Here is an 11,234-nt window from a genome sequence, read left to right as displayed (position 1 = left end):
TATATATATCGCCATATTTTTCTTGTCTAAAAATTGCTTCTTTTAAGCCTTAGCTAACTGTTTATGCTGGCAATTTAAAAAACTTAATGATAGATTTCTTTTTATAAAACGTGCAACATTTACAGGAAAAATCACTACAAATATTCCAGTTGATCAGTGTCTAAAACTTACTTGTTATTCGGAAAATATCTAAAACCTTTTTTTTAAACCATGTACGGTTGTTTTGCCTGGGGTTATGCTTTTTTATTTTTTCTAAATTTGTCAAAAATAATTTTTTTAAGTTTACTGTTGTGTTTTTAATAAAATATTACTTAAAACTATTTAAAATAATTAACAAATTTTATTTTAATTTTTTGTTTAACGGTGAAAAAGCAAGTTAAAGCGAGTTGCCCTAAAGCATAAACTCGAAATCCCAACCTAAATATTTCTAATTAAACTAACTTATAATTTTCAATCGTGTTTATGCTAGAACCTAAATGTGCACAAATATTAAATGGCAAATTGTGGTTAACCGACCATGTTTGATTTTTAACTCGATAATATATGTGTAAAAATTTTATATCATACCACACATTTTTAAAATTTTGCGATAACGTTTAAAAACACCACAGTTAGGGCAATATAATATGTTAATATATTACCAAGCCACGTAACTTGATCTTATTGTGCTCTTTTTTCAATTTCAAATTCACTTCGTCAAATTATTCAGATTACTTTAATTACCAAAATATATATATATATACACATAAAATACAGAGTATTTTTTTATAATACTGTAAGATCTTGAACACGGAATATAATAATTTTAATCGATGTGCGGTTAAGGTAACATTAATTTTTAAAAAAGTGTTATTTTTTTAATAATGTCAAAAAATATTAATACATCTATATGGACATATTACAAAAAAGTATTAAAATCAAATTTTGAACAGACCATTAAACGCGAGCAGTCTCAAAAATTTGCACAAATCTCAAAAATAAAAAAGTAAAATCTTGTTTTAACCTAACTAAAGTTACAGCAAATTTATATACGCGCTATATATTGGCTTATGACGTCATCAGTACATTAATATTGAGTCAACTTTTTTTTAAAGATTTTTAAATTAAATTTTGAATATACCATTAAACGCGCAGTAGTCTAAACAACATATTCTAAAAATATTTTTTTAAATGATTAATATATGTAAAAGTTATGGCACTTTTTTTAAATTTGCACAAGTTTCAAAACTGAAAAATAAACATTTTATTCGATTAGTTTTGACCTAACTAACCTCAAAGCTAACCCATTTCTCAAATATTTCTTATGCCGTCATCAATACATTGGGACGAGTAACTAGTGTTCGTTTGTTACAAATATTATAAAGAACAAATGGAAAACAAAATGCAAAAACAAATTCAAATACTAGATTTATTTGATAAATAAAATATGGTTCGAAATTGTTTGATTATTTTTAAAATTAATATTTATTGTAAATAAATTTATAGACAAACATTACCTATTTAAAAAGATTAACTGAACTTATTAATCAAATATTACGTATACCTTTTTTTAATTATTACACTAAAAAATTAAAATTTTTTCTTTGTTCTGCGCTTAAATAACAATCTTTAGTTTTTATGGAATAAACAAGCATTTAAATATAATAAATAAACTTAAATTATTTTTCTTATATGTTTTTTAACTACTTATATTATAAAATAAATACATCATACCAAATTTTTAATGCTTAATATCGAACTTTAATTTTTAATGAACAAACCAGCATTTAAATATAACAAACAAACAAGAAATATTTTTAATTCATTTCCGAAATATAAATATTATAAGATATAACCGACCAAACTTTAAAAACCTAATAACAATCTTTAAATTTAAATAAACAAACACCTATTAATTAGTAATTAGTAACAAAAATTAGAATTTTAATTTATTTTTGAGTTACTAATATCATGATATACATTTGACAAAAAATTAAAAAATTTACAACAACCTTTGAGTTTTAATAAACAAACACCTATTAATTAGTAATTAGTGATAATTAAATTTCGTAAATAGGAGGTTTGCGATTCGTTGGGATAATAACAAACATACTAAAAATTTATACATTTTAGTTTTAAAGAACAAAAGTTATCGTCTTTCAAAATTCTGACTAGAAAGAATATAAACAATAACTAGATTTATTTGATAAATAAAATATGGTTCGAAATTATTTGATTATTTTTAACATAAAATTTTATAAATAAAAAATATATGCATAAACATTAACTAAGAATATTACATACCTTTGATTTTTAATTAACAAACCAGCATTTAATATAACAAACAAACAAGAATTATTTTTTAATTATCTTCAAATTTTAAATATAATAAGATATAACCGACCAAAATTTAAAAACCTAATATCAATCTTTAAATTTGAATAAACAAACACCCATTAATTAGTAATTAGTGATGAAAATTTTAATTTTAATTCATTTTTGAGTTAGTAATATTATGATATACAATTGACCAAGATTTAAAAAATTAATAACAACCCTTAAATTTTAATAAACAAACACCTATTAATTAGTAATTAGTGATAAAAATTAAAATTTTAATTCGTTTTTGAGTTACTAATATCATGATATACAATTGACCAAGATTTAAAAAGTTAATAACAACCTTTAAATTATAATAAATAAACACCTATTAATTAGTAATTAGTGATAAAAATAAAAATTTTAATTCATTTTTGAGTTACCAATATCATGATATACAATTGACCAAGATTTAAAAAATTAATAACAACCTTTAAATTTTAATAAATAAACACTTATTAATTAGTAATTAGTGATAATTAAATGTTGTAAATAGGAGAATGAAAACATAATCTGATAATAAACAACATACTAAAATTTCAGATTTTTAAATTCTAAGGAACTAATGATATCTTCTTTCAAAATTGGGACTAGAAAGAATAAAAATAATAATAAAAATAATAATAATAAGTATAATGACAATAACAATATGTTTCGAAATCTAAGATTTCGAACCATAATAACTAGATTTATTTGATAAATAAAATATGGTTCGAAATTATTTGATTACTTTTAACATAAATTTTTATAAATAAAAACAGATGCATAAACATTAAATAGGTCACGTGATATTTTTGGCCAATGATATTGCATACAAATTTTTTGAAAAAAAATAAAAAATTTAAATCGAAAAATAATTGTTGTGTTAGAACCGCACAGGTCCGATTACCGTGTTTACATAATATTTTTCGAAAATATTAATATTCATAAAAGTTATGATACTTTTATTAAAAATTTATGAAATCTCAAAACCTAAAATTTGCATTTTATTAGTCGCGCATTGGCCTAACTAACATTCAAGATAAAACATTTCGCGAAAATTTTCAGTAAAACAAAAGTTTGAGGTAATTTTTATTTGGGGTTTAATTAGGTCACGTGATATTTTTGGCCAATGATATTGCATACAAATTTTTTAAAAAAAAATAAAAAATTTTAAATCGAAAAATAATTGTTGTGTTAGAACCGCACAGGTCCAATAACCGTGTTTACAAAATATTTTTCGAAAATATTAATATTCATAAAAGTTATGAAACTTTTATTAAAAATTTATGAAATCTCAAAACCTAAAATTTTGTATTTTATTACACGCGCATTGGCCTAACTAACATTCAAGATAAAACATTTCGCCAAAATTTTCAGTAAAACAAAAGTTTGAGGTAATTTTTATTTTGGTTTTAATTAGGTCACGTGATATTTTTAACAAATGATATTGCATACAAATTTTTTGAAAAAAAATAAAAAATTTTAAATCGAAAAATAATTGTTGTGTTAGAACCGCACAGGTCCAATTACCGTGTTTACAAAATATTTTTCGAAAATAAAAATATTCATAAAAGTTATGAAACTTTTATTAAAAATTTATGAAATCTCAAAACCTAAAATTTTGTATTTTATTAGACGCACATTGGCCTAACTAACATTCAAGATAAAACATTTTGCGAAAATTTTCAGTAAAACAAAAGTTTGTGGTATTTTTTATTTTGGGTTTAATTAGGTCACGTGATATTTTTGGTCAATGATATTATACACATTTTTTGAAAAAAAATTAAAAATTTTAAATCGAAAAATAATTGTTGTGTTAGAACCACACAGGTCCAATTACCGTGTTTACAAAATATTTTTCGAAAATATTAATATTTATAAAAGTTATGAAACTTTTATTAAAAATTTATGAAATCTCAAAACCTAAAATTTTGTATTTTATTAGACGCGCATTGGCCTAACTAACATTCAAGATAAAACATTTCGCGAAAATTTTCAGTAAAACAAAAGTTTGAAGTAATTTTTATTTTGGGTTTAATTAGGTCACATGATATTTTTGGCCAATGATATTGCATACAAATAAAAAAAAAAAATTAAAAATTTTAAATCGAAAAATAATTTTTGTGTTAGAGAACCGCACAGGTCCAATTACCGTGTTTACAAAATATTTTTCGAAAATATTAATATTCATAAAAGTTATGAAACTTTTATTAAAAATTTATGAAATCTCAAAATCTGAAATTTTATATTTAATTAGGCGCGCAATTGCCTAACTAACATTCAAGATAAAACATTTTGCAAAAATTTTGAGTAGAACAAAAGTTTGAGATAATTTTGATTTTGGGTTTAATTAGGTCACGTGATATTTTTGGCCAATGAGATTGCATACAAATTTTTTTTTTAAAAATAAAAAATTTTAAATCGAAAAATAATTGTTGTGTTAGAACCGCACAGGTCAAATTACCGTGTTTACATAATATTTTTCAAAAATATTAATATTCATAAAAGTTATGAAACTTTTATTAAAAATTTATGAAATCTCAAAACCTAAATTTTTGTATTTTATTAGACGCGCATTGGCCTAACTAGCATTCAAGATAAAACATTTCGCGAAAATTTTCAGTAAAACAAAAATTTGAGGTAATTTTTATTTTGGGTTTAATTAGGTCACGTGATATTTTTGGCCAATGATATTGCATACAAATTTTTTGAAGAAAAATTAAAAATTTTAAATCGAAAAATAATTGTTGTGGTAGAACCGCACAGGTCCAATTACCGTGTTTACAAAATATTTTTCGAAAATATTAATATTCATAAAAGTTATGAAACTTTTATTAAAAATTTATGAAATCTCAAAACCTAAAATTTTGTATTATATTAGACGCGCATTGGCGTAACTAACATTCAAGATAAAACATTTCGCGAAAATTTTCAGTAAAACAAAAGTGTGAGGTAATTTTTATTTTGGGTTTAATTAGGTCACGTGATATTTTTGGCCAATGATATTGCATACAAATTTTTTTTTAAAAAATAAAAAATTTTAAATCGAAAAATAATTGTTGTGTTGGAACCGCACAGGTCCAATTACCGTGTTTACAAAATATTTTTCGAAAATATTAATATTCATAAAAGTTATGAAACTTTTATTAAAAATTTATGAAATCTCAAAATCTGAAATTTTATAATTAATTAGGCGCGCATTGGCCTAACTAACATTCAAGATAAAATATTTTGCAAAAATTTTGAGTAGAACAAAAGTTTGAGATAATTTTTATTTTGGGTTTAATTAGGTCACGTGATATTTTTGGCCAATGAGATTGCATACAAATTTTTTGAAAAAAAATAAAAAATTTTAAATCGAAAAATAATTGTTGTGTTAGAACCGCACAGGCCCAATTACCGTATTTATAAAATATTTTTTGAAAATCTTAATATTCATAAAAGTTATGAATCTTTTATTAAAAATTTATGAAATCTCAAAACCTAAAATTTTGTATTTTATTAGACGCACAATGTCCTAACTAACATTCAAGATAAAACATTTCGCGAAAATTTTTAGTAAAACAAAAGTTTGAGGTAATTTTTATTTTGGGTTTAATTAGGTCACGTGATATTTTTGGCCAATGATATTGCATACAAATTTAAAAAAAAAAATAAAAAAATTTAAATCGAAAAATAATTGTTGTGTTAGAACCGCACAGGTCCAATTACCGTGTTTACAAAATATTTTTCGAAAATATTAATATTCATAAAAGTTATGAAACTTTAATTAAAAATTTATGAAATCTCAAAACCTAAAATTTTGTATTTTATTAGACGCGCATTGGCCTAACTAACATTCAAGATAAAACTTTCGCGAAAATTTTGAGTAGAACAAAAGTTTGAGATAATTTTTATTTTGGGTTTAATTAGGTCACGTGATATTTTTGGCCAATGAGATTGCATACAAATTTTTTTTTAAAAAATAAAAAATTTTAAATCGAAAAATAATTGTTGTGTTAGAACCGCACAGGTCAAGTTACCGTGTTTACATAATATTTTTTAAAAATATTAATATTTATAAAAGTTATGACACTTTTATTAAAAATTTATGAAATCTCAAAACCTAAATTTTTGTATTTTATTAGACGCGCATTGGCCTAACTAACATTCAAGATAAAACATTTCGCGAAAATTTTCAGTAAAACAAAAGTTTGAGGTAATTTTTATTTTGGGTTTAATTAGGTCACGTGATATTTTTGGCCAATGATATTGCATACAAATTTTTTGAAGAAAAATTAAAAATTTTAAATCGAAAAATAATTGTTGTGTTAGAACCGCACAGGTCCAATTACCGTGTTTACAAAATATTTTTCGAAAATATTAATATTCATAAAAGTTATGAAACTTTTATTAAAAATTTATGAAATCTCAAAACCTAAAATTTTGTATTATATTAGACGCGCATTGGCGTAACTAACATTCAAGATAAAACATTTCGCGAAAATTTTCAGTAAAACAAAAGTTTGAGGTAATTTTTATTTTGGTTTTCATTAGGTCACGTGATATTTTTGGCCAATGATATTGCATACAAATTTTTTTAAAGAAAATAAAAAATTTTAAATCGAAAAATAATTGTTGTGTTAGAACCGCACAGGTCCAATTACCGTGTTTACAAAATATTTTTCGAAAATATTAATATTCATAAAAGTTATGAAACTTTTATTAAAAATTTATGAAATCTCAAAATCTGAAATTTTATAATTAATTAGGTGCGCATTGGCCTAACTAACATTCAAGATAAAATATTTTGCAAAAATTTTGAGTAGAACAAAAGTGTGAGGTAATTTTTATTTTGGGTTTAATTAGGTCACGTGATATTTTTGGCCAATGATATTGCATACAAATTTTTTTTAAAAAAATAAAAAATTTTAAATCGAAAAATAATTGTTGTGTTAGAACCGCACAGGTCCAATTACCGTGTTTACAAAATATTTTTCAAAAATATTAATATTCATAAAAGTTATGAAACTTTTATTAAAAATTTATGAAATCTCAAAACCTAAAATTTTGTATTTTATTAGACGCGCATTGGCCTAACTAACATTCAAGATAAAACATTTCGCGAAAATTTTCAGTAGAACAAAGGTTTGAGGTAATTTTTATTTTGGTTTTCATTAGGTCACGTGATATTTTTGGCCAATGATATTGCATACAAATTTTTTTAAAGAAAATAAAAAATTTTAAATCGAAAAATAATTGTTGTGTTAGAACCGCACAGGTCCAATTACCGTGTTTACAAAATATTTTTCGAAAATATTAATATTCATAAAAGTTATGAAACTTTTATTAAAAATTTATGAAATCTCAAAATCTGAAATTTTATAATTAATTAGGCGCGCATTGGCCTAACTAACATTCAAGACAAAATATTTTGCAAAAATTTTGAGTAGAACAAAAGTTTGAGATAATTTTTATTTTGGGTTTAATTAGGTCACGTGATATTTTTGGCCAATGAGGATTGCATACAAATTTTTTGAAAAAAAATAAAAAATTTTAAATCGAAAAATAATTGTTGTGTTAGAACCGCACAGGTCCAATTACCGTGTTTATAAAATATTTTTTGAAAATCTTAATATTCATAAAAGTTATGAATCTTTTATTAAAAATTTATGAAATCTCAAAACCTAAAATTTTGTATTTTATTAGACGCGCATTGGCCTAACTAACATTCAAGATAAAACATTTCGCCAAAATTTTCAGTAAAACAAAAGTTTGAGGTAATTTTTATTTTGGTTTTCATTAGGTCACGTGATATTTTTGGCCAACGATATTGCATACAAATTTTTTGAAAAAAAATAAAAAATTTTAAATCGAAAAATAATTGTTGTGTTAGAACCGCACAGGTCCAATTACCGTGTTTACAAAATATTTTTCGAAAATATTAATATTCATAAAAGTTATGACACTTTTATTAAAAATTTATGAAATCTCAAAACCTAAAATTTTGTATTTTATTGGACGCACAATGTCCTAACTAACATTCAAGATAAAACATTTCGCGAAAATTTTTAGTAAAACAAAAGTTTGAGGTAATTTTTATTTTGGGTTTAATTAGGTCACGTGATATTTTTGACCAATGATATTGCATACAAATTTAAAAAAAAAAATTTAAATCGAAAAATAATTGTTGTGTTAGAACCGCACAGGTCCAATTACCGTGTTTACAAAATATTTTTCGAAAATATTAATATTCATAAAAGTTATGAAACTTTAATTAAAATTTTATGAAATCTCAAAACCTAAAATTTTGTATTTTATTAGACGCGCATTGGCCTAACTAACATTCAAGATAAAAAATTTCGCGAAAATTTTCAGTAGAACAAAGGTTTGAGGTAATTTTTATTTTGGTTTTCATTAGGTCACGTGATATTTTTGGCCAATGATATTGCATACAAATTTTTTTAAAGAAAATAAAAAATTTTAAATCAAAAAATAATTGTTGTGTTAGAACCGCACAGGTCCAATTACCGTGTTTACAAAATATTTTTCGAAAATATTAATATTCATAAAAGTTATGAAACTTTTATTAAAAATTTATGAAATCTCAAAATCTGAAATTTTATAATTAATTAGGTGCGCATTGGCCTAACTAACATTCAAGATAAAATATTTTGCAAAAATTTTGAGTAGAACAAAAGTGTGAGGTAATTTTTATTTTGGGTTTAATTAGGTCACGTGATATTTTTGGCCAATGATATTGCATACAAATTTTTTTTAAAAAAATAAAAAATTTTAAATCGAAAAATAATTGTTGTGTTAGAACCGCACAGGTCCAATTACCGTGTTTACAAAATATTTTTCGAAAATATTAATATTCATAAAAGTTATGAAACTTTTATTAAAAATTTATGAAATCTCAAAACCTAAAATTTTGTATTTAATTAGACGCGCATTGGCCTAACTAACATTCAAGATAAAACATTTCGCGAAAATTTTCAGTAGAACAAAGGTTTGAGGTAATTTTTATTTTGGTTTTCATTAGGTCACGTGATATTTTTGGCCAATGATATTGCATACAAATTTTTTTAAAGAAAATAAAAAATTTTAAATCGAAAAATAATTGTTGTGTTAGAACCGCACAGGTCCAATTACCGTGTTTACAAAATATTTTTCGAAAATATTAATATTCATAAAAGTTATGAAACTTTTATTAAAAATTTATGAAATCTCAAAATCTGAAATTTTATAATTAATTAGGTGCGCATTGGCCTAACTAACATTCAAGATAAAATATTTTGCAAAAATTTTGAGTAGAACAAAAGTGTGAGGTAATTTTTATTTTGGGTTTAATTAGGTCACGTGATATTTTTGGCCAATGATATTGCATACAAATTTTTTTTAAAAAAATAAAAAATTTTAAATCGAAAAATAATTGTTGTGTTAGAACCGCACAGGTCCAATTACCGTGTTTGCAAAATATTTTTCAAAAATATTAATATTCATAAAAGTTATGAAACTTTTATTAAAAATTTATGAAATCTCAAAACCTAAAATTTTGTATTTTATTAGACGCGCATTGGCCTAACTAACATTCAAGATAAAACATTTCGCGAAAATTTTCAGTAGAACAAAGGTTTGAGGTAATTTTTATTTTGGTTTTCATTAGGTCACGTGATATTTTTGGCCAATGATATTGCATACAAATTTTTTTAAAGAAAATAAAAAATTTTAAATCGAAAAATAATTGTTGTGTTAGAACCGCACAGGTCCAATTACCGTGTTTACAAAATATTTTTCGAAAATATTAATATTCATAAAAGTTATGAAACTTTTATTAAAAATTTATGAAATCTCAAAATCTGAAATTTTATAATTAATTAGGCGCGCATTGGCCTAACTAACATTCAAGACAAAATATTTTGCAAAAATTTTGAGTAGAACAAAAGTTTGAGATAATTTTTATTTTGGGTTTAATTAGGTCACGTGATATTTTTGGCCAATGAGATTGCATACAAATTTTTTGAAAAAAAATAAAAAATTTTAAATCGAAAAATAATTGTTGTGTTAGAACCGCACAGGTCCAATTACCGTGTTTATAAAATATTTTTTGAAAATCTTAATATTCATAAAAGTTATGAATCTTTTATTAAAAATTTATGAAATCTCAAAACCTAAAATTTTGTATTTTATTAGACGCGCATTGGCCTAACTAACATTCAAGATAAAACATTTCGCCAAAATTTTCAGTAAAACAAAAGTTTGAGGTAATTTTTATTTTGGTTTTCATTAGGTCACGTGATATTTTTGGCCAACGATATTGCATACAAATTTTTTGAAAAAAAATAAAAAATTTTAAATCGAAAAATAATTGTTGTGTTAGAACCGCACAGGTCCAATTACCGTGTTTACAAAATATTTTTCGAAAATATTAATATTCATAAAAGTTATGACACTTTTATTAAAAATTTATGAAATCTCAAAACCTAAAATTTTGTATTTTATTGGACGCACAATGTCCTAACTAACATTCAAGATAAAACATTTCGCGAAAATTTTTAGTAAAACAAAAGTTTGAGGTAATTTTTATTTTGGGTTTAATTAGGTCACGTGATATTTTTGACCAATGATATTGCATACAAATTTAAAAAAAAAAATTTAAATCGAAAAATAATTGTTGTGTTAGAACCGCACAGGTCCAATTACCGTGTTTACAAAATATTTTTCGAAAATATTAATATTCATAAAAGTTATGAAACTTTAATTAAAATTTTATGAAATCTCAAAACCTAAAATTTTGTATTTTATTAGACGCGCATTGGCCTAACTAACATTCAAGATAAAAAATTTCGCGAAAATTTTCAGTAGAACAAAGGTTTGAGGTAATTTTTATTTTGGTTTTCATTAGGTCACGT

Source organism: Corella eumyota, chromosome 5, assembly GCF_963082875.1.
Source record: "Corella eumyota chromosome 5, kaCorEumy4.1, whole genome shotgun sequence".
In the NCBI taxonomy this organism is placed as follows: domain Eukaryota; kingdom Metazoa; phylum Chordata; class Ascidiacea; order Phlebobranchia; family Corellidae; genus Corella; species Corella eumyota.
Note: the sequence above shows the minus strand (reverse complement) of the source record.